We start from the raw sequence: 24,487 nt of genomic DNA, 5'->3' as shown, positions 1-24,487 counted from the left end.
TTTGTAAGTATAAAGATAAAACCTTCCAAGATGAAAACTCCAAAAAAGAGCTATAGTGACCTTTTACTAAGAGGTGGTTATTGTGATTCCTTGTAGAACTTCTGGGAAATATGACTGGCTCTTCTAAGGTAAAGAAAGAGTTAATAATGATATGCTTTGCCCAGCTGAGCATTTCAGTTCATTGAAGGTCAGTCAATAGTATTTATTTACCATTAAGGACCATTAATGCTATGTGAGAAGACAAAAAACTTTACAGGTAGAGGACAATAATTTTATATTATTCACATGAAAGAGAAAGTCTTCCTCTCAGTAAATGAACCCACCATTTTTTCCCTTTTTTATGAGAAGACTTTTTATGATCCAAATCACTGCAATCAGGTGAAGGCATCATACTTTGCTATTTGTTCTTGAGATCTGTGTAAGAGGCTACTGCCCTATACTAGTTAAGTTTGTCTCTGTTGCCACATTTCCTAATAGGTATGAGGACTTAAGCACCCACACGTGGGTCATTGTGGGTTTTTTTTACAAGAATGCCAAGAAATGCTTAATGTTTGGCTCTAAATCTGAACTGGGACTGGAAGCAAAAGGGAATAGAGAATTTATGGGAGTATATTTTTAACGTGTTTTTTAGGATACAGGGGAGATAGGAGGCCACTGAGTAATGGGTGTATCATTAATATCCCATGCCAGAGAATATGGTATCATAACATGACAATGGACTGAAATTGTGGCTTTCTTCACAAGGAAATGGGAGCCATAATTCATTGTACAGAGGAAGAGCTGACAAATGGGAGCTCTGGCTCTGTCACCCAAGTTCATCTCTAACCCCCCATTCCCTTCCCCCTCCCTATCAGAGCTTGTTGGCTGCTTTCATTTAAATGAACCCTTTTGGAAAGCCTTTTTTTTTAAAAAAGTGAACAGATCGGGTATCTAATTTTAGCCATGGCAGCTTATAATTAGAAACATTTCTAAACTTACTTGTTTACAAACACCTGCACTAACACTGTGTGTTGGCAGTTTTAGAATGGGCTTGGGATAGGAAGGGTAAGGGGGTGGGGGTGGGGGATTGGGGTGTCACTCCAGTCTGCTTCCACAGTTGTTGGACACCAGAACAAATGCAGTTTTCTTTTTCTTTTTTTTTTAAAGTTCTCTTCTGGGTGAGTGCCTCCAGGCCCACGCAACAAAAAACACAATGTGCCTGCGTCATACTGCGGGGCTCTCCTTTCCCTGGAATCAAAAGGATTGTTGGTCAGTTGTTATTTGGGACAAGGTTAAATTTAAAAAAATGACACCCAAGGGAGAAGTTCTGGTGACTAATTTTAGCAGCTTGAGATCTGCATTGGACAAAATTGTCTCTCTTATTTCCCATGACTTCTATATTTATTTATCATTCAGCATACTGTATAGCTGATCAATTCCAGAAAAATGAATAGAGATTGCCATCCATAATATAAATAATTTTACCTAAACTAAAAGAAATATCTAGGGTTAGAAAGGGTGCTACCTATTTTAAGTGATCTTTCAAACTGAAATTGAACACTATCAGAGAGTACAAAAATGAGACTGCTGACAAGATGCTAGGGTACAGAGACAGTATTGCAATCTGATTCTCACTGATTTGGACCTTATCATGAATGTTTGCTAGGATAAACATGGTTGTGCCTTTCACAGAATGCTAAAGTTATTTTGAATTTAAACTTGAAAATCAAATGAATAGAGAAAATAGAATATGTATTCCGAACAGAGTATATAGAATAGATTAAAATGGGGTTATTATGTATGGATAGAAGAATCCTGTATATTTGTGGGGAGCACCTACTACCCTCAAACTAGCAATCTGCTGGAATTTTCCATCATTAATAGTTGGAGGTCTGTCTGGTTCCCAACTTTAGTGACCATTTATTGTCAAAGTAGAGATGGGTCTGAAACAATAAACATATATTGTATGCAGGGCTTGTTGGAGAGACTGACATTTCTGGAGAAGGAAAACATGGAAAATTTATTCTTCACATCTGAGCCAAGTATAGTAGAATGGGATGGTTTCTTTATTGTCATATACACGATTAGTCAGATACAATTACTATTTTAAGAGTTCTTACTTATGACTCCCTTTTAAAGCCACATACACATTCTCAACTCTTAAATGTGCTACCTTTGTTCTAGCTTGCAATGAATGTTTAAAGAATTTAATGCACTTGCTGTCTGGTACTAGAAGAAAGATGAGGGATTAAATAGGGAAAAAGGACTTTTGGCAGAACTTGCAAGCTGGTTATTTTGACCAAGTCTTGTGTCAGCTGTGGTCTTTTTACAGTATCTCCATATATGGGAGTGATCTAGCTGAAGAGAACCCTGTGTCTCTGATTTTATTCTTCTGTCTTTGAGATGGGATGAAAAACCCTTCTCAGGTAATGAACAAGTATTGTTAGCATCCTTTCTGCACATAGCTCTGTTTTAGAAAGTGGGACTAGAAAGAGAGGGAAGAATAAAATAGATGAAGGACAGAAGCCCAGCCCTTGAGGGCTTACATTGAGCTGAAAAGTTTAGATCATGAGACAAACAAGCAACGAGATACTTCAGAGAGAGAGCTCTGGACTTGAAGAGACCTGAGTTTGAATCTTCTTTCTGACACTTATCAGCTGTATTTCTATGGGCAAATCATTAGCCGTTTTGAGCCTCTGTTAAAACAATATTACTCTACTTCAGAGAGTTGTTGGAAGGATTGTATGAGTCACTTTGTAAAGTTTTAAGTATTCTATAAATGCCAACTATTATTTTCCAGAAGTCATGAAATATAACAGACCTCTGCTTATTTTAAATGAGTGATATTGCCTAGCCAGAATAGACTTTTTTTTCTTCCCTTTTGCTATAGAAAATTTCTTGGAATCTCTTAGAACTATTCAGAATGCAAAGCAGAGCCATGAACAGCTACTGCTGAACATGTATTTTCATTTTTGGTTAGTCTTGGGCTTTTACTGACATAGGGAGATCCCAGTGAGGAAACACCCTCTCACTACCAGGGCACATTAGTATCTGCTCTGAAATTTATATCTTAAGAGATATTTCTGGGGCATTGACAGGTTATGTGACTTACTATGTAAAATATTATATAAAGCAACTAAAGTTGCTTTAGTAGGAGTTCCTTTTTTGTGTGACAGTCAGGGTAGGAAACTATACTTTGATTTCTGCAAAAATCCAGTCCTCCTTAGAATGTTCTCTGGAATATGCACAATTCCTTCTTCTCTTCCTTCATTAGATCCTCTGAACCTTTCTTCCTTCATTTGTTCCACCCTTCTTCCTCCCTTCTCTCCTTTCCTTTGTGACTTCCTTTGTTCCTTTCTTTCCCCTTCATCCTTCCTTCCTTCTTCAATTCTTCCTTTTTTCTTCCTTTCTTCCTTCTCTCCTCCCTTTCTCCCTCCTTCCTCCCCCCTTCCTATCTTTTTCCTTCCTTCCTTTCTCCTTCCCTTCCTCATAAAATGTTAGTGATAAAAGAAACCTTAGATGTAATTTACATTAAATGAATTTATCTAACCCACTTCACAATTTTGAGGAAACAACAGATCAGTTAAAGAAGAATGCTGGTTCATATTGCTACTAAGGGTCTCTTGACTTTAGCTGCAATATTCTATTCATTATATCACACCAACCTTTCCTCTACCACAAGCACTCAGACCTATGACAAGAAGGCACATTGGATTTTTCCCTTTTCAGTCATTAGTAGGAGTATTATATATACTTGAAATGTGATATGCACATAATTAGTACTTAATAAAAGTCTGTTTAATAATGTTTGTTCAATTATTCATATTTTGACTAAGAAATTTCCTACAAGTTTCATATATTAAGTTTTGTAGCATTCATTTTCACAATAAAATATTTTCATTTTGATCAACAGAAATATTTATTTTTGAATGACTTCTGGCATTTTCTATTTAACATTTTAATTTCATTTCATTTAATATCTTTTTTATATTTAATATCATTTCAAAGTTGCCCTATCACGTCCTTCATTTCCACCTTCACTGTCTCCTTTTTAATACTTTGGAATGTAGTAACCATCACCACACCTCTCCTCAAATCCTCTCTAAACCCTCCCATAACTCCCACATGAGAAACAACCTCAGTGAAGGGCTTAACACAGGATAGAAGAAAACCAGTCCATTAATAGCTCAAATTGTGCCCTCTTCCATATTATACAATAATGTTGTATCCAAAGGAAGAAATTTCACTTAGTTGTCCCTTGTTAACTCATTTTTAAACCAGCTCATGATTTTTTAAAATCTTTAATATCATCTAACTACTTCCATTATAGTTCTTGAGAAACAGACTAGTGAAAAGCAGTGTGATTTTTTAGCTCGAGAAGTTGTTGCTATCTTAAAAACAGATTAGCATTCCTTTCCAACCCAGACATTTCTTTCTTTTCTTTGTGTCATGCCTTTGCTTACCTTTACAAGTGTTCCCACTGAGCATTTCTTCTAAAAGGTTAAAGGAGGAATCAGTCAAGTTGGTCATCAGTATCCACCATTTTCCATAACACTTTTAGGTAGTGGGGAAAAACCAAAAGAAATGGAAGAGAGTCTGAGCCCTGTGGACTTTCTTGTCTCATCAGGGAGGAAGGACTTATATGAGCATTTTTAGAAAGTAACAGGAAAGTAAATACAAATAATTATTGGGTACCTGAGTATTTAAGTGTTTTGGGAAAGGATTAAAGGCATGACTAGAGTTGAGAAGGTCTCAAATCATAGGCAATGTGCTTTTTTTTAAGGGAGTTAAAAGGAAAATTGACAATTGAAATCTCTAAACTCTTGAAGGCAAGTTTATTAAACTCATGAAGAGAGCCCCCTTTTTACAGAGTCAATTGAGGCTTTGAGGTCACTAAAAGTGAACTGTTTTTATACATCTATAGGACCCAGCCCAGAAGAAAGGGTCTCTTCCATAGACTATGTGTAAAACTGATTCATTCTCCCTGACTGCCCCCCATGTCAGAAATGCTCTCCATCTTCCATTCTGGCAATTGACCTTCCTATCTTTATTTAAGTCACAAGTAAAAATCTTATCTTCTATAAGAAGCCTCCCCCAACCCTTCTTAATTCCAATGCCTTCCCTCAGTAATTTTTTCCTGTTTGTCATAAATGTGTGTATGTGTGTATATACATATATGTATATATATGTACACACACACACACACACACAGAGGTTGTGGGCTAGGAATCTATAATCTCTAAACCCCATTAGGTCATTATCTAAACTTTCTATCTACTCAACAGACTAGTCTAGGATAGTATAATATAGATAATAATTGCTGTTGACTAAATGAATGGTTTAATATAAAAACAGAACTCTTAATCTTTTCTCCAAATTCTATTCCTCCCTAAAATTTGTCTACTTTTGTATATTTGTGTGTATATATTATATATATGTATATATATATATATGTAACTTGCCTTGCATATATTTATTTGCCTGACATCTCCTCTATTAGATTGTAAACTCTATGAGGGCAGGGACTGTCTTTTGCCATTTTTTATATCTCCAGCACTTACCATAAGGTCTAACACATAGTAGACATTTAATAAATGTTTATTGATTGGTTGCTTTAAGGTTGGCAATACATCTTACAGGCTTTATGTCTTGATGTTAGAATGCTTCCAAGCACACACTTTAGTGTCTAAGTCCTTGAAATTTTAAGGAAAGCTGAATTAAAATGAGCAAAGTTGATACCAACTTAGAAGAAGAAACATTAGTTATACATGCCAAATTTTTCCCTCTTGGTAAGTGACCATATAGTTGATTTTCAGAAGACCAAAATTCCTATCTTAGTTCTATTATCTATTAGGTCACTTTGCTCCTCCTTGAGCCTTAGGTTCCTCATATATAAAATAATAATGGTAATGATAATTATTTTCAAAAATTATAATAGACATTTATATGGCACTTTAAAGTTTATCCAGTATTTCACATATATTATCTCATTTGAACCTCACAACAACACTGTAAGGTAATTATTATTATTCACATTTTGCAGATGAAGAAACTGTGGCCCAGAAGCTACAGTCACACATTGGTGTCTTCCTGGCTTTGAGATAGATCTTCCCCTCTCCACCCCTATCTACTGTGTCATGCTTCTTCTAAAGGGGACTAATATTACTCTCCTTGCCTCCCTCACAGAGTTATTTTGAGAATTAGATAAAATAATATATGGTAAATGCTTTGCTAATGGTAGAAGAAGGTAAATGGCAAAAAGTGTTACTAAAACTAGAGATGTGCCCCAGGCCTAAAAGGAGAATCTTCTTCACACCCTGGGAACATGTGTGGCTGTAAATATCCATTCAGTTCTATTCAATAAATATTTATTAAATACTTATTTTGTACAAGACAGTTTGTAAGGATGGTGATACATAGATGAGAAACAAAACATACTTTTCTTGTCCTCACAGAGGCTACAATCTTTCAGGGTGAATGAGATGTATACAATGTACAGATGTATAATAAACAGTAGAAAATGATTGTGTGTAAAGAACCTAGGAGAAACAGATCATTTCTAGTAGAAGGAATCAGGAAAGGAAACATGGATAAGGTGACCTGTGAGTTGCTGGACCTGCATGGAAGAGAAGGATTTTAACAGAATTAAGGGGAAGTACATTAAAAAACATGGTGGATCTCTTGTGCAAATACACGGAAATAGGAAAGGGAAAAGGAAAAGAAATAGGAAAGGTTAAGATACAAAAGTAGACAAATTATAGGAAGGAATAGATTTTGGAGAAAAGATTAAGAGTCCTGTTTTTATATTAAACCATTCATTTAGTCAACAGCAATTATTATCTATATTATACTATTCCTAGACTAGTCTGTTGAGTAGATAGAAAATTTAGATAATGACCTAATGGGGTTTAGAGATTATAGATTCCTAGCCCCCAACCTAGTAGAGTTTATAGATTAGAAGGATAAAACACAAACATAGATAAGGATATGCAAGATTTAAGTTCGTTAAACAGCTGCTATTTGAAATGCTGTGCCAGTTTAGTGGATGGGAGGAGTCAATATGATTTGAGAATATCAAAAAAGTTTCATGGAGAAGATAACTTTTTATTTTAGTTTTAAAGAAATAAAGATTAGGACTGATTCTGTGATTTCATTGGTGTCAGAAACTCTGGTTGAGAAAATTCCTTCTACCTTAGGTTCTTACAGACAAGTAGGTGATATAGTTGATAGAATCCCAGTCCTGGAGTCAGGAAGACTTGAGTGCAAATGTGACCTCCTCAGATGCTTACTAAGCTTTGATTTCTGAAATGAGATTAAGACTAAGACTCAAAAAGTACACTAGTACCAAATTGTTGAGGGTCTTGATTGCTTAGAGAAGAGTCTGACTTTTAGGTGTCCTGAAGGGGCTTCTATTTAGGATGAAATGGACAATTCATGCCATTCATTTGGTGAACCTGATGTTCCTGGTGCAGTTTTTGGCCATCATAATTGTTTTTATTCCAAATGATTTAAATAAATTTTTAACTGATTTTTTTTGTTTGCATCAACTAGCTCTTCCCCTTATAACCTTCCTCTTCTCCCTGCCTGAGAGTTATGTTTTATAACGAAGAATATTTTAAAAGGAAAAGAAAAAAAGCAAATTGGTGACTACATTGATAAAACATGACAAAATATACAATGTTCCCACCACATACTACCTCTGGAAAGAAACAAGGGAAGGTGTCTTCTTATATCTATTCTTTATACTGTTCACTTTTAGTTGTTTTGTGATGATTCTTCTTTCCCTTTGCCTTATTGAAGTCAGATATTTATTAAGTACCTACCGTATTGCAGGCACCATGCTATGCACTGGGGTTACAAAAGAAGTAAAAGACATTCCCTGCTCTCAGGGAGCTCACTATCTAATGAGGGAGACATCCAGCAAACAAATGGACAAATAAACTATATACAAGCTAAATAGGAAATGAGAATGGGAAGACACTAAAATTAAGAAGGCTTTGGAAAGGCCTCTGTAGAAGATAAGATTTTAGCTGAGACATAAAAGAAGCTAGAGAACTAGTTGGTGGAGTTGAGGAGGGAACATTTCAGGAATATCACACCTCTATCATGGTGTCAATTTCTTATAGCACATAAATATTCCTTTATATATAGGCATGGGTGGCTTAGTGAATCAAACACTAACCTAAAGACAGTTAGGCTTGAGTTCAAATGTGGCCTTACCTGTACCTACTAACCTTGTAATTCTGGGCAAATCAGTTAAAACTCTACCTGCCTCAGTTTCCTTAGTTGCAAAATGCTATGAGATTCAAATGAGATAATATTTATAAAGTGCTTAGCACAGTACAAATGCATATTTCCTTAATATTAATATAACATAATTTGTTTTGTTATTCCTCAATAGATGGGTATCTACTTTGTTAATAATTCTTTGCTACTCCACAGTATGCAGCTATATACCTTTTGGTATCTATGTTTGTCAGTGATCTCAAATAATTTTTATGCATTATCCCTGATATCACCTCCCTATTACTTGGGCCGGTTTTGTGGGGTGGGGGTTCTTACTTATTTACATTTCTCCAGTTTTTAGGACTGATTTTATGATAGAAGGCCCCATAAAAAATTTTTGGAATCTTACCACTAAAGGGAGTATATGTAAGTAGAATCTTAGTGTTTTCTGGATGGGACATTCAGTCTTCCATGATGGAGAGCTGTGGATGTTGGCTAGTCCTCTTGGGCAAGCTGCTGGCAGCTTGAACTCTAAATGGATTAGCCTAGATTCAAGGGACAGAAACTCTGCAAGTTTCTTCTTGAATTCCTTATTGGTTCCCTCCTAGTTGCCTGGCACATAGTAGTCCTTAATAAATATTTATTGATTAATTGGAAATAGAAGGTAGGGACAGGAAATGATCAAAGATCACTTCAAAAGTTTTGAGCATGGGCGATTGGGTGAATGGCAGTGCCATAGACATAATTAATAGTGATGATATTGTCATATACAAAAATTCAAAGGAGGGAAGAAGTCTAAAGGAAAAGATAACAACATTGGTTTTGGACATGCTGATTTTGAGGTGACAACAAAGAGATGTTTTGTCAGCAATTGTAGTTTTACTGGGAAAAAGTGGGATTACCAAAGAAGAGAGTGAATATAGAAGAAAAGACAAAAACAGATTTGGAGATGGCCACATCTGTTAGACAAGAGAAAAAAGGACAGGAATGAGTAAAAGGCAAAGGGGGAAAAGGAATTCAAGGTTAAAAGTGAGTTTATACCTGATATGGGTAACCATAGCATCAAGATTATGAAGGAAGTCAGAATAAAGGTCATGGTCTAAGAGAATTGAGAGACTAAAGGTCACAATGAGGACAAAGAATAGATTCAAAAGAATCGAGATAGAGAAAGGAAAGAATTGGGAATTGTTATTACTAACAGAATTTCAGCTCTTGGAGATTGAGGAGTTTCCATTGATTGTAAACTCTAGAATATGGCTACTTGAGTGGATAGATAATAGATGAATGCTATCGGAATTGAAGAGGTTAAGGATAAGGAGGGCTATCACTGTGAGTACTGAGGTTGCCAAAGATAATGATAGGAAGTGAAGAGGAAACAGAGGCTGCAAGCCAAGTGCTGATATCATTGCTTTTTTTGGAACAACTTTGCCACTAATTGCTGATATCACCATAAAATTATTAGAGCTTGAGTGCTTCATTCAAGGTTTTCATCTTTCAAATTAAACCTAAATATTCTGTTAAATATTCTAAACCTAATTGTCCTATTTTCTTCAATGGGTGTCATTTCTGTTATCCCAAGTGTCCCAAGTAGACTCACCTAATAGAAAGAGATTTGTGTGCTACAATTATGATATTGATTTGTTTTTAAATTGGCTAGTTATTCAACTTTGATCTTTCTTTACCTCTGATATCCTATTTGCAAAGTAGGGATAAAACCACCTGCCCCTACCTCTAGTGAGGAGGTCTGGAGGTCTAATTAGATAGCTTCTTTCCAGGTTTTTGAGTATATTTGAAAATATAATTAAGTGGGCATACTCAATGATGATTATTTCTTTTCTTTCTATACTTTGCACAAAACTCAGTGAGTCCTAGTTCTATTTTATGGTTAATGTTTTATCACATGATGACTCATATTATTTCAATTAACATTTAGTACACAGTATACTTGGTATTGTTCAAACTTCACTAAAGACTTCTTCCTGCTCTGAGACACTGAAAAAAATCTAAAGGCGATAATTCTTGAAAAAACATGGCTTATCTCTGTTTTCTAGTTTTCACTTTCTTTGCTCTACCATATATCCTTCTGAATTGAAAGGCTTTGTTGGGGAAATAGGCTTTAGGTTTAAGGAAAACAATATTTGACTTGGTAGATTGGATGGTAAAGTCAGCAGAAGAAGGGATGATATCTTTATTTGACTTTATGATTTTCATATAATTGAGGCAATATAGAGTTACTCGATAAATATGAACTGAAGAAGGGGAACTTTGTAGGATATGGAGAGACCAGCTATAAGTCTGGGAAAGACTCAAAAGAATAAAGTTTTACAAAAATATGCATACCTACATACATGCCAGCCTATATAGAAGAGTTGAAGGAAACCATAGAATTCTGAAATTTCTTAAAAAGTACTTAAATGTAAGAGATTATATTAATAATGAAAGAAACATAACTTATGCAGTGATGCTGAGCATGACCTGAGGAGACTTAATATTGAAGCATATCAATGAAGTAGGGTGGGGGTGATCAGTGAAGAAGTTAAAATGGCAGGAGATCTTTGGGACTTTTATATTTAGATGTAATGATATTTGGGAATATGGATCCCATGTAAACTTATTTGTGAAACTCAAAAAGAAGAGGAAAATTCTCATATCTGTGTTGGAGAAAGGAGAAAGATTTTACTTCAAAAATCCTCTTTTTTCCTGAGCTTTATCAACTGACTTGTATTGTTTGGGCTATATATAATGGGTTCATCTGCCAGCGGGTTGCATGAAACCTGTAGTATAAATATAGGGACACAGATGCTCCCCTTTTTCCGCTTTCCCCCATTAGGTCCTAGGCATGAGTTCTTGCAGAAACATGACCCCAGGGGACTGTCTAAGCCTGTGGCTATCAGTGGGGATAGCTATTTAAGAGGTTTTTGCTTTTACATCTGAGCAGCCAAATTGTGCATGTAACAATGGGGACCAATTATTACACAGTAGAGTGTCCCTGATGAAACACAGACAGTATGTGTTTAATATGCAGTGAATTACATGATATTCTCTTAAACAATGAAGATGTTTGTGCACCTTTAGAGAGAAGGGTATTTACCTTTTATTTTTTTTAAAAAAGTGAAAGTGTGAAAGTCATGTTGTATATTACTCTGTATGATTTAAAAATAAATTTATTGATATACCTAGATTCACAGCAATGAGCAGATTTTTTTGTATGTCTCTGTGTTAGGAGTTCCCATATACTTGTTTTCAGGGAAAGACTTATTTTATGTCTTTCTGTTAAAAAAAAAAAGTCCAGTTAATTGAGTTTTCTTTGGTTAATTGTTAAATTGGTTATCCTCTCAATTTAATCATTTTTCATGCATGTGCAGGAAATTCAATCCCAATATAAACCATGTACTCAGTGTTCCTGCATTGGATCTATTAAATACAAAGATCATGTTGTCTAAAGTTGATAGTCTAATGGCTATTGGTCTTTTCAAACTTCATCTTGTCAATCTTAAAATGTCTGTCAGACTCCACCTTGCCTGACTCCTGGCCTAAGTTCTCTTTCCCCTACATTATGAGACATTTCTGTTAGGTAAAGATTCCATCATTAGGACTGCAGGATATTCTAAGAATGTTGAGGGACTTTCATTGAATCATTATATTCATCTCTATATAGTACTCATATCCATCCTCTTTTTTCCATTTACACTTCCCCCATCTGAATTTGTGTCCTTATTATCTTCTGTCTAAACTACTGTTAACAACATCTTGATTGATCTCTTTTTTTCCAATCACTTCCCTCTTTAATCAGTCTTCCACATAACTACTAAAATAATCTCCTTTAAGCATAAATCTAATAGAATTTTGACTAAAAAATGGATTTTCATTTCAGAGGAAAATGAAACATCATTAAAGGAGTTCTGTAATTTCCCATCGACAATCCTGTCAACTCTCCTATATTTGTCTAATTTTGACCCCAGTGCATCCCTTTGCTGGTATCTAAGATAGATAAACTGGTAGGTCACTCTGTGGGTTTACTATATGAATAATCTGGACAATAAGTATTTTTCATCCATTTGTTATTTCCTGTTTGGATGGTTAAGCCAAGCTTTCTTATCCATCTCTTATCCAGTAATCTCAGAAATGTTCTGAGGCTCATTCTCACCCAGGAGAATTTGGAACCCTTACCATATAGAAAATCTCTTTTTAATTTAGACTACTCTAGAGTTACTTTGTGATAGAAATAAACACCTTTGGTAAGCATGCTTCTTTCTGTTTTATGACTCACATTTTATCAATCATCAGTGCATTGTCAAACATGCTAGATAAAATTCTAGAGAAGAATTAAAATTAATTATCAATAAGAGGGCAGTAGAGATTTGTGTACATGTTGTATTGTTACAACACTTAGAAAATAAAGAACTTTGAAAAACTCAAGTTAATGATACCATTAAAGAAATATATGAGTATTATCTCTAGTAGTAATCCTGTATTGCGAGGATAAAGCAAAGAGAACCTCCAGAATATTAGGTCAACTCTCTTGTGAATGAGTTATGAGAAGATTTGGACAAGAGTCCCAGATGAGCATGCATTATATTGTGCTGTGTTGGAGGGTTTCATTTACATTCTTGAGTCTCACACATCCATTTATAGATTTGAGTAAGCTCAAGACCTTATCATTCCCTGACTAAAACAAACAAACAAAACCTTTAGTGGATTTTTATTTCTTTTAGGATAAAATGAAACTTTATCCTAGCACTGAAGGTCCTCCACAATCTGGCTCCAGACCATTCTGTTTTTATTGCACATTACACTTCTTCATACACTCTTATCTTCTGATCAAACTGGACTCCTAGCTGCACTCAGCATTTAATCTTCCATCTTCTACCTGGGCACTTATGCCTAAAATACACTCTTTCCTCATCTTCACTTCTTTGAATCCTTATCTTTAAGGCTCAACTCAGGTCCTACATTCTCCATTAAGCCTTTACCTATGGGAACTGTGAGTGCATTCTTAATCAAAAAATGATCTTTTATTGTATCCCGTATAATAGAACACAAGTTCATTTAAGTCAGGAATTGCTTTGTTTTTGGTTATATGTTCCAAGATATTATACATTAATAGTCATGTAAATATAATAGTTAATAAATTTATATAACACTTTAAGCTTGCAAAGCACTTTACATGTTATCTCATTTGATCCTCACAACAACCCTGGGAAGTGGATGCTGTTATGATGCCTGTTTTACAATTGAGGAATCTGAAGCAGACAGAGGATAAATTGAATTGCCCAGAGACACACATCTAGTGTATGTCTGAAGTTAGATTTGAACTCATAATGAAGTAATGTCCATACTAAGTATATGCATCAAATGGTGTATAGCATCCAAATTTCTAAAGGAGAAAAATGAATTACAGAAGGAAATAGATACAACACTCTCCACCTAGCTTCTTCTAGCTTCCTAGTAAAAGTTAGCTAAATTCCATTGAATATCATTCCGTACTTCTTCCTTTTATGAAAGGCAGCATGGTGTAAATAGAGTGTCAGATTTGGTAGTAGAAAAACAAATTCAAATCTTACTATAACCAGGAGATGTATGACCTTAAGCTCTCTGAGTCTTAATTTCGACATTTGTAAAATGAGAGAGTTGGACTTTATGACGTCTAAAATCCCCTATAATTAGGACTATGAGTGTGACCCCATGAATCCCTTTGTCTTCTTTTCTTTGTTACCTTTGATGAAGTCTAGTGATTGGGGTTAGGAGTATATTCTGTAGGCATGAAAAAAGTTGATGTTAACTGGTTTCTATCGACATTTCAACCTTGACCTCGTTCTTTCACATCATGTTTTATTCACCTGAATTAAATGTACACAGAGATACAGGTCATTCTTCATAAAACAGAATATGTAGATTTGGGGACTTCTAGATATTCACTCTTTTGCCTTGATATGGAACAAAATCCAAGAATGAACTTGGGATGTTGGTTGTGAATGTTGCTCTCTCTCCCCTACCTGAGAAATATATTCCTCTGTTCAGAGAAAAGTGAGCTGAATAAATATTGTGGAACAAAAGTAAATGGAAAATGCAGAAGTCCTTGTCATCCATTAAAGCAGCCTCAAATCAAACAATCCTAGTATAAATGAATAGGGCTGGGTTTTACTTCTTTATACCTAAGTGTGCTTTTTATCCTTTTTTGGATCTGGCTCCATCTCTCCTCATATAAAGGAGTTGCAGACCAGCTGAAGGATTTTATGAATAGGAAAACCCCAAGTGCCTACAGCTTGAGAAAATGTCCTTTAGATTAGATTGTTCCTGAGGAAAGTGTATTCTGGCTCAAGTCTGTGTCCCTTTTATTAATGAATTGGCTCTGTGGTAGTTGAAGCCAAGTATGATCTTCTAACTGAGAGTACCAAAAAAAAATGAATGGACTGAAAGCTGAGGCATAATTTTGCCTTTATATAATATGTTTTGCAATAAATTTGAGAACTAACTTTATGACAACTGCCAGGACCTGTTATGTGAGTCAATTTGAGAGTTGGCTAATAATTCTTTTCCTCACCTAAGCCTCCTACTAACTGAGTTTTGAATAAAGGAACACTTGAAACAGTACTTGCTCAGTTTCTTGCTAAGTCATTCAAGTTTATCTTCCCTTACAGTCAGTTTCCAAGCTAGTGAAGTTAAAGGGGGTGCAGGGAGGATTTTTCATGTAGTATTATAAAAAAGAGGACTACTAATCAATTTTTCTTATTATTTCCTGCCCTCTGCTTTTTACACTACCCCCACCAGCTGGTTAATCATGCAAAAGCTGAACACTTCATTAGCTAGTACATGTTTGCCCATGGGCATTTCTGTAGTAAATTAGTTTTTCTATTTTTACAGGTAAGTCATGGTCAAAAGTCTTTAAGGAACCAAAGGTAAGGATTGGAATTAATTTCCCCTCCCTTCAAGTTTTTGAAAGAGCTCTTTTTAACTCTGAACTTTAGTTCTCCAAAACTGCTTTTTTTGAATTAAAGGTGAAATGGAGAGAAAATATTTTCTGTATAATCCATTACTGTAGTGGTTGGTGTAGCCTCTGGTACAACTCTTGCTTCTCAGAAAGGAGGGAATATTGATCAGACATTGCTTCATTGAAGTGATTGTTACACTAATAAGAAGCATCTAGGCAATGTGGTCAGCATAATTCAGCTTTCAGCTTGGTCCTGGTGCCATCTTAGGTGGTATTGCATTAGGGGTCACTAGCTTTAGACTACTTGCCTGTTTAAGTGAATTGAAGAAAGAAATACCAGACTGATTTGATTATGAAACAAGCACCAGTCATTGAAAAATAGCAGTTCTTTGGTAGCTGTTGGTTCAAGTATCTCCATAAAATTTTTGTATTAGTTTATATTTTTATATTGGATCCCTCCTTCCAGGAGCAGTGGTTTTTAGAGTGAGCCTCTGAAGTTGGTGAGAAGACCCAAGTATGTCAGAAAAGGGTTTTAAAACTATCCCAGGGGAAAGTAGAGAGTCAATCAAGAGGATTTAACTTGAATGCTTGAACAGCTGATGATGATAATAACTGATGAGAGACAGTAGAGTTTCTCAGTATGCATTTTGCTCTAGTTTTTTTTGCTGTCAAAGGGAGTGATGTTTGGATTGGAAAGTATAGTACTAAAACGATGATAAAGGGTTGTTATCCAAGATATAGGAAGATATTTCTTGGAAAATAAAGAACAAAAATGATGATAGAGGATAGTGATCCAAAATACAGGAAGATATTAATTGAGCACTGAGATGCCCTTGATTGACCTAAATTCCAAGAACTGGTAGGCGTGATTCTGAGCCTCTCTCCTTGTTCCTCTTGAAAGACAGAGAAAGGAAAAGGTAATTCAGGCCTAGAGGAAGAAAAATATTGCAATTTTAAAAGGGATGAATAATAAAAAGGAGCTATTAAGTTCCTCATATATCCTAAATGGTGAGGATACAGATATAAAAATAAAACAGTCCCTGCCCTCAGGGTTCTTCCATTCTAATAAGAGAAAACATATAAAGGGTAGTAGGAGTAATAACTAAATAAGTCATGGGATTGATAGTGATTATGGATGGAGTTATAGGGAAATTGATTGTCACATCCTTCCTTTCCAGTTTTAATGAAAGACAATAAGATGTCTAAGGGGGATGAGAAGCATGACTTGAGCCTACTAGAGGATTAGATGAGTTTGTACTCCCTCACTGATTAGTTGGGACAGTTCAGTCTCAGGACAGTTTTATATAGTTGAATGAATTAGCCCTTCTAAGGGAGATATAATTTCTGGATACCTGGTTGGGGGGGGGGGTACCATTCCAAGCGAGGAAAGAAGCATAGCAGGAAAAGCAAGATGGCAAGATGTTTAGGATGGATGTGAAAAGAAGGAAGCCAATCTAGAGAGTTATTCATCTGGAAAGACCTGGTGATTTTAGTGAATTGCAACCCAAATGTGATTTTGTGACCAATATGATATGGTAGCCAAAAAAAAGCTAACATAATATGAGGCTGTACTAAGTCAAACTTTGTGTCTATGTAGTGATAATTCTGCTGCGCTTTTCTATGTGATTAGGCCATGTCAGCTATGGATACTGTATTATGGATTGGTTGGTTGGTTTGTTCTTGTCCTTCATTATCAAAGAAGACCAAAATGACATCACTATGTTAGAGTTGAATTACAATGTATATGACTGTGGCTGCTGAGACCAATATGAGCTAAGAATGCTCTACCACAGGTTGGGCATAAATAGTCCATGTGAACACCTGGGTTGGATACTCTAAACTTACATATGTCATGTTTCCTTTGAGCTGCTTCAGGTTCTACCTTCCTCATCCAGCTCAACACCCTCTCTGATGAGGGCATGCCATACTGGGCAGTCTTGTGCCAGTGTCTCCCATGCTGCCCAATCAATTCCAAAGTTCTTAAGAAAGACTTTCAGAGTATCACTGTATTGCTGTATTAAGAAAGGATGTGTATAAACCTAGGGCCAAGGCAACCAGAATGATGAAAAACCTCATATCATGCCTTAAAAAGATCTAAAAAAGATGCCATAATCAGTGATATTTACCCTGGAGAAGAAGAACTTTAAAAGAATGGGACATGATTCTATATATTCAAGTATCTGAAAGTCTCTCCTGTGGAGAGCAAAAGAGACTTGTTTTTTTGATTCCAGAAAGCAGAATTAAAAACATTAGATTGAAGTTGTAAAAGGACATGCAAATTTAGGTTTGATATAATCAAAAGCAGGGCTATTTTAAAGTAGAAAGGGTTATTTCAGGAGATGGTGAGTTGTCTCTCATTGGACATTCTCAAACCAAACCTGGCTGGCAACTTGTCAGTACTGTAGTAGCAGAGATTGGTTTTTAGTGATGGCACAGAGTAGATGATGCTTAGAATAGAATTCTCCAGCATAGAATTCCATAATTTGCAATGAAATTCTAAATTATAATGATAAAGAAAAAATTTTTGAGGAAGTAGTTGGTAGGAGAAGATTCTGTGCTGTTCAATAGAGAGTATCCTGAATTAAATATGTGTGTGTGATACAAAAAAACAAAAATCAGAAAGAAAAAAAATTGTTTACCTGATGGAAAGCATGCCTTTGTATGTTAGAGAAAATTTTCCCTCTCACAAATTTGAGATTCAGGTAGCATAAAATTCAGTTCAATAATACATTGGAGTCACATGACACATGCTCAAGTTTCACTCTATGGCTATTTCTATTCATTCTTGGAGAAGTGTGACCTCAAACTTTGGTGCCAGTTTATTCGTTCAACTACTCTATCTGACATGAAACTGCATCTGGTAATAATCTGTGTTGCTGCCTCCAGGTCTTGTGGTACACCTCTGGTAGTTTGGGGTTGATGATGGCAACAGATATTGAATTGACTGATGCCCCTATTCCTGCTGCTCTGAAAGATGAAGAAGAACCCTCTTCTTGCCTTTTGTCATTTGAAGTAGGGAATAGCATTCCAAAATAGCACTGAAAGAATGTTCTAGGATTGAAGTCCATGTTTGTGGATAAGCCAAATCTGTCTCTCTCTATGCCTTTGCTTATCCTAGCCAGGGAATGGGGACAAGTCTTCCTAGTTGATGCTTATTTTACATTTTGCCTCATATCTTGGCATGAAGTTATTATAGAACACTTAAAATATAAAGGTCTATTGAAAGGCTGATTGAGAAGTTGGAAACTTTCTTCTTCCAGTTTATTATGTTTTTCTGATTATTTTCTGCTCCATTGTTTCTCATCCATGTGCATTAGGTTATAATAAAATCCCATCCCTAGCCAAGGAATCCCAGCTCTGACTCAGGAGTGGCTCTGTCTCCTTTCTGATCTGTGAGTAGCTTCTTCTTCTTCCCCCCTCCTTTTTTTGGTGGTGGGCTGATGATTGCTGAGGGTGAAACTTTATCTTTTCACATACAGCTTTAATTCCAGTGTAATGGTGTGGTTTGTGGCGCTCTCCTTGCAGTTTCAGTTCCTGTTTAAATACTAAAATCTATTGTTTGTCTCCATTTCTAGACAACATAATTGCTTTGGTAACTGGCAGGAGCAATTAAGTGTACAGCATTATGAAGAAATAAAGGTTTCAGGCCTTAAGATTTGACTTGATTTCTAATTACACTGAGCCCTCTTTGTACAAGTGGTTTGCTAGAGCAGGAGAATGTGTGTGTGTCTGTGTGTGTGTGTGTGTGTGTGTGTGTGTGTGTGTGTGGTGTGTTTGTGTGTGTAACAAAGAACCAGGGTATAAAAAGAGAGGGAGGTAATTCAGGATGGGCTTTCGGTGAGCTGTGCCTTTTGAAGGCAGCGCCTGTTGTCTGGTGGCAGGTTAGTGGATGTTTCTTCTATTTATAATGTAGGTTATATTCATTAGCTTCCAGTGACTTCATATGGTAACAAATCATTACCTATGTTTTCCCTCTATTATTGAAGTTGTTAGGAAGTTGCAATTGGAAAAGAAAAATCTTGGCCATGGATGAAAATACTGCTTATTTAAGAAAAGGTTATTTTTAAATTTTTTTTCTTTCTACAGGACACTTTTTCCCCCCAGTCTCGATATAGGAGAATTTGAAACCATTAGGAAAGTTGGGGCTGCTTAAACAGAGAAAGATAGGCAAATAGAAAAAGCAAGTAATACCCTGACCTGGATTTATTTTTTGGTTTAAATTTTTGGTTCCTTTATTTTTAATTTTTGTCTCCTTTTAGGTAAAGAAGGAAGACAACCCCTCTTGACAGTACACTTTTTCCCCCCAGCAATGGGGCTCCATACAGAAAGGACTTTTATTAAGTAAGTCATCCATAAGGTACCTTAGGCTGTTTGTGTGTAACAGTATGTTACAGCCTGAAAAGTTAATGCAGTTAATATTCAACTGAACTTTGGGGAGGGGGGTTGTTAATCCCTTAGGCAGGCTCAACAGAAAGGGCAAACATATTTATAGCTCTCCAAATCAGACTGCATTGAGCTGGCAACAGTATGTGTTATAACGTATAAATGTTAGACAATTTCAGCCAACTTCGGGGTAGTCTAAGTGGCTAATGGCCCTTAAATTATTTTTGAAGACCTCTCTCACCAACAACTTGGTTGCTGATATGGAACAATATGGATTATTTAAAACTCCTCCTCCAAGAGAAATAAAAGGGGGGGTGGTGTTCTTGTATTTTTCTTACTGGTTGTTCATCTCCTTTTGAGTGGCTAAGTTTATGGTGCTGCTTCATCGAAAGCAAATGATGTCTTTCAAGCTCCGCCATTTGCAGGGCTGCCCAATAAGAGAGTGACAGATTGGATGCCATCTCTAAGCAAAGCTCAATACACAGGAGAATGGCGGTGCAGGGTTTCTGGCAGTCTGCTCCTGTGCCTTAGAGGGAAAGATGTACAGTTCCTCTTAGTTTAGCTGGCAGACTGGATCCTGGTGGGGATCTAGTCAGCAGATAAAGTTGCTCTGGGGCAGGCCACAGGTCAGTGCTCTCTCCCTGCTCCTGGCTCAGGCAGGAATTAAATCATGAGTTGAAGAAAGTTCCATGGGGCTCAGTAGTTCAGATGAAGGGTCAGACATCCAAAGGGAAGGTGTCAAATCACCATGCACGACCAACCCCAGTGGGGGATGGTGGGGCAAAGGTGATTCTCTCTTGGGGGTCACAGGCCTGGCTTTCATCATTTAACAAGAATCTTCTTTATCAGCTATTCCCTCTTCTGTTACCTGTCATGTAATATTCTAGATAGGAATAATCACAAAAAAGCTAAGAGAAAGGTATGAAATAAAACTGACATACTTATGGAAATAAAAGAGCAATGCAATCAAAAAGTCACAATACAGGGTGCTGATGTCTTGCTTTTTATGTTACCTGTATTCTTTGCATTTCTTTCCTCCCAAGTACCACCTGGTCACTACCTTTGGCTTATTAGTAGCCATACTAGAGAGTGGGCAGAGATAGGAAGTGAGTCTGGGAAGCAGCAATGTCCTTAGAGGGTTTTTGGTTTGGGAAGAAACATGGGGTAGACAATAGAAACTAAAATTGATAAACTAAATTTAGATTTTGAATGATCAGTGGATAGTTTTGCTTTCCCTGTTCTCCATGACTAAGTATTATTGATTTGGCTGTGTATATACTTGGTACCCAAAGCCATTGATCAACCCTGAAAACTGCAATAGATAACTCTTCATTGATTATGGATTTTTTCAGAGATATTTTTATAATTATTGTAAATATCCAAAACATATGTCCCATCAAGACTTTATTTTTCATTAATTACTAAAATAGTTAAATTACTTTCCCTGATATGCAAATCAAATAAATAATGCTCTAACTAGTTTCTAGAAATGATATGTTTTTTCTTATCTTCTATGTTTCATATTTCATTTATATATGTATGTATATATGTATACATATCTCTAATAATGTAATAACACAGTATATTACATTCAAATCTATGGGAAGGAGATATTGTGGTATAGTATATGAACTCTGAGACTGTAGTTAAAAGGAGTTGGGTTCTAATCCTAACTCCTAACTGTAATACCTTGGTTATTTTGGGAAAATCACCTAATCTCCCTGGGCTTTAATTTCTTCATCTGTAAAATGAAAAAATTGGATATGGGCTCTGAAGCCCCCTCCCTCTCTGATTAAAAATCCTTCACCTTCACAACTTTTTTTTGAGAGTAGCAAATTCAGATTTATCCACCTTCACAACTCTTAATGCAAAGTATCAGCAATGCAAAAAAAAAAGAGAACATATATATATTTATATTTATATATACATATATGTGCATATTTAGCTTCCTTCTTCAAGCTCTATTGCAATCCATGATCATTTATTTTCCCTTAGTATCCCAAATTCGTTAGCCTTGAGGACCATTAGCAAAGTGAAGTCATGATTATAGTGCGTATATATATATGAGCTAATGTAATATATGATATATACATACATGATATATATATGTATGATATATGTGTACATGTATCTAGCTAGCTAGCTGACACTTAGGTAGCTCAGTAGATAAAGTGCTCAGACCTCAGGAAGACCTGACTTCAGATCTATCCAGAATCATTTGACTGTGGTTTGCCTCAATTTCCTCAACTGTACCTAACTCCAAGAGTTGTTGTAAAGATCTAATGAGATAAAAATTGTAAAGCATTTAGCACAGTGTTGACCTCATTTGTTATTATTACTGGGCAGCTAGGTGACATAATGGATAGAATGCCAGACCTGAAGGCAGGAAAACTTCCTATGACCAAATCTGATCTCAGATATTTGTGCAATAAAGCACAATCAGTGTGAAAAGAAATAACCATCAATGAATGGGGACAATCTTGATTTCAATTTTCTTGCCTCATTGTGTGCATGTGAGTGGTTTTCCATATACATATGGGAATCCTATCAGACATTTGCTAACTTTGTAATCCTAGGCAAGTCACTTAACCCTGTTTACCTTAGTTTGCTCATCTGTAAAATGAACTGAAAAAGCAAATGGAAGATCACTCTAGTATTTTTACCAAGAAAACTTCAACTGAGGTCACAGAATTGGACATGACTGAAAACCAACAGCACTATTATTATTATTCCTATCTGTGGAATCTTGGACAAGTTGTTTAACCTCTTCTTGCCTTAGTGTCTTCATCTGTTAAATGGAGATAGTAATAACACCCATCAAATAAGATATTTATAAAGCACTTACCACACATAGTAAATAGCTCATTGTAAATTTTATTTAATAATATATATTATAAAATAAGTCAGCTCTTAATATATATTTTGTATACGTTTGTACATAGATATATAACATATCTACATTTGTATCTTATTTTATATGTATCCACATGTACTTTTATTTCTATATATCTACATACATGTCTTTGTTTCTGTGTATGTTAGGTTCCAGAAGATAAAGTTGATTTGCTTTCCACTTTCACTGATGAATAATTAGACCAAAGATTAGGACTTGTACTGATTATTGTTCATTTACCTTTCCTGCAATTTTATAAGATTGAATTCATGCATTCTTCCCAATAAAATGGAGTTTTCGGGGCAGCTAAGTGCCACAGTGGATAGAGTACTGACCCTGGAGTCAGGAGGACCTGAGTTCAAATTTGACATTAGACACTCAATAATTATCTACTTGTGTGACCGTGGGCAAATCACTTAACCCCATTGCCTTGCAAAAAAAAATATGGAATTTTCAAGCAAACATAACCTAGGAATGTTGATCAATGAGACTTGATTTGATACATCATTGGAATTGGGCTGCACAGTATTTGCTAAAGCTACTCTACTCCCCTCCTATATCCATTCTTTTAGTGAGTAGCTCTTCAAATGCCCTTTACCCCAACATACAGTGAAGCATGGGTAGGAGTGATAGATTAAACTAGGAAAATACTCTTATTTGGTATTCCAAAGCACTTTAGCCTTTTAGGACACATTGATTGTCAAGATGGAAAGGGAGCCCTTCCATAATGTGCCAAGGAGCCCCAGTTTTACAGTCTGCTGATCACCGTGACATTCTGTAACCATTAGACCCACCTGTAGAGGTGCAGGTCAGGTGAGCACAGGGTTAATGTTGGTCAAGCTGGCTGAGCTAACTAATGCTGCTTTGTATGGTGGCAGCAACCCCACTGTGAATGCGACTGAGAAGAACTCATTTGCAGTAAAGCACAATCAGCGTTAAAAGAAATAACCATCAATAAATGGGGGAAATCTTGATTTTAATTTTCTTGCCTCATTGTGTGCATATGAGCAGCTTGCCATTTGCATATGGGAATCCTGTCATAACGGTTTCAGGAAGTGATTTGTTAATAATCAAGTTCTCTGAACGGCCCTAAATCGGTAATTGATATGGGTCTGGATGAAGCAACCTTTCTGCCCGCCTATTTTGGGGACCGTTTTTGGCAGAATTTGGACTAGAATGAAAACTAGCCATCAGAACAAAATTTAGGACAGCTGGGATGCTTTGCAGTGAAGACTTTTGGCTCCACAGTTCAAATAATCACAATAGCAGCTCAATTTAGCCTTTGGCTGGATGGCTTTGGCAGGGCACAATGAAAAATAATTATTTCATGGCCTGCTTATTTGTCCCTTAACCAATAAACTCTCAGACCTCTTCAGGCTTATGTAAATATGCTGCTGTGGATGAGACTGAACACCATAATATCCCCATTTAGGAAACTATTAGACTTTACCCTTGTCAGGGGGGAAAAACAACTTTTAAAGACATCTATTTAAATAGGAAAATGGAAAAAGTTTGTAAGGAAAAAAGATCCAGAAAAATTAGTTCCAAATATCAGCCATAAAGTGGGTTTGAATCTTTGCCCTGTTATGTATTACCCGTGTAATTTTGGACAGTTATTTAGCCTTTTTAGACCTCAGTTTCCTGAGCTGTAAAATGAAGGTCTTTGTCTAGAGGATCTCACTGAAATTCTATGAGGCTATAGGACACAACATGGCACCATGGAAACTGACTGGGTTTGGAGGTGGAGGATCAGGTTTCAAAACTCAGCACTGTGACCAGGATTACTAAATTCCTAATATGTAAGATGAGATAGTTGAACTATCTCTTGGGTCCCTTCTAAATCTAAATCTATCATCCTAAAATCCTGAATATAAAAGATGTGCTTGGGTCTCTTACTTGAAAACGAGAACATCAGGAGGCAGTATTTTGAGAGAAATAAAGACATTTGTTATACATGTACTATAATGTAGTTATACATATTATTTTAGTGGTCATAAACACAGGTCTTTTCCTTTGAAACTTCAATTTTCTGGATTGCAGATGACAGCTTCCAAAACTTTGTATTTTGCCTGTAT

General features: G+C 36.0%; 1 protein-coding gene across 3 annotated transcripts in view; it reads left to right on the top strand.

Moving 5' to 3' along the window:
• The window catches only part of ESRRG (estrogen related receptor gamma), a 604,123-nt gene that overhangs the window by 1,900 nt on the left and 577,736 nt on the right, over positions 1-24,487 (top strand). For 2 of the 3 annotated variants that reach the window (XM_074222674.1, XM_074222673.1), the window contains exon 1: positions 1,083-24,487. This exon is cut by the window's right edge and continues 14,118 nt beyond it. The exons of the other annotated variant lie outside the window; for it this stretch is intronic. The gene's annotated coding sequence lies outside the window, so the exon portion shown is untranslated. Of the gene's footprint in view, positions 1-1,082 lie in introns of those variants that run through there. 3 annotated transcript variants of the gene reach the window in all.

The sequence above is a fragment of the Macrotis lagotis genome, chromosome 2, assembly GCF_037893015.1.
Source record: "Macrotis lagotis isolate mMagLag1 chromosome 2, bilby.v1.9.chrom.fasta, whole genome shotgun sequence".
In the NCBI taxonomy this organism is placed as follows: Eukaryota; Metazoa; Chordata; class Mammalia; order Peramelemorphia; family Peramelidae; genus Macrotis; species Macrotis lagotis.
Note: the sequence above shows the minus strand (reverse complement) of the source record. Positions and strands in the feature narration are given on the sequence as shown.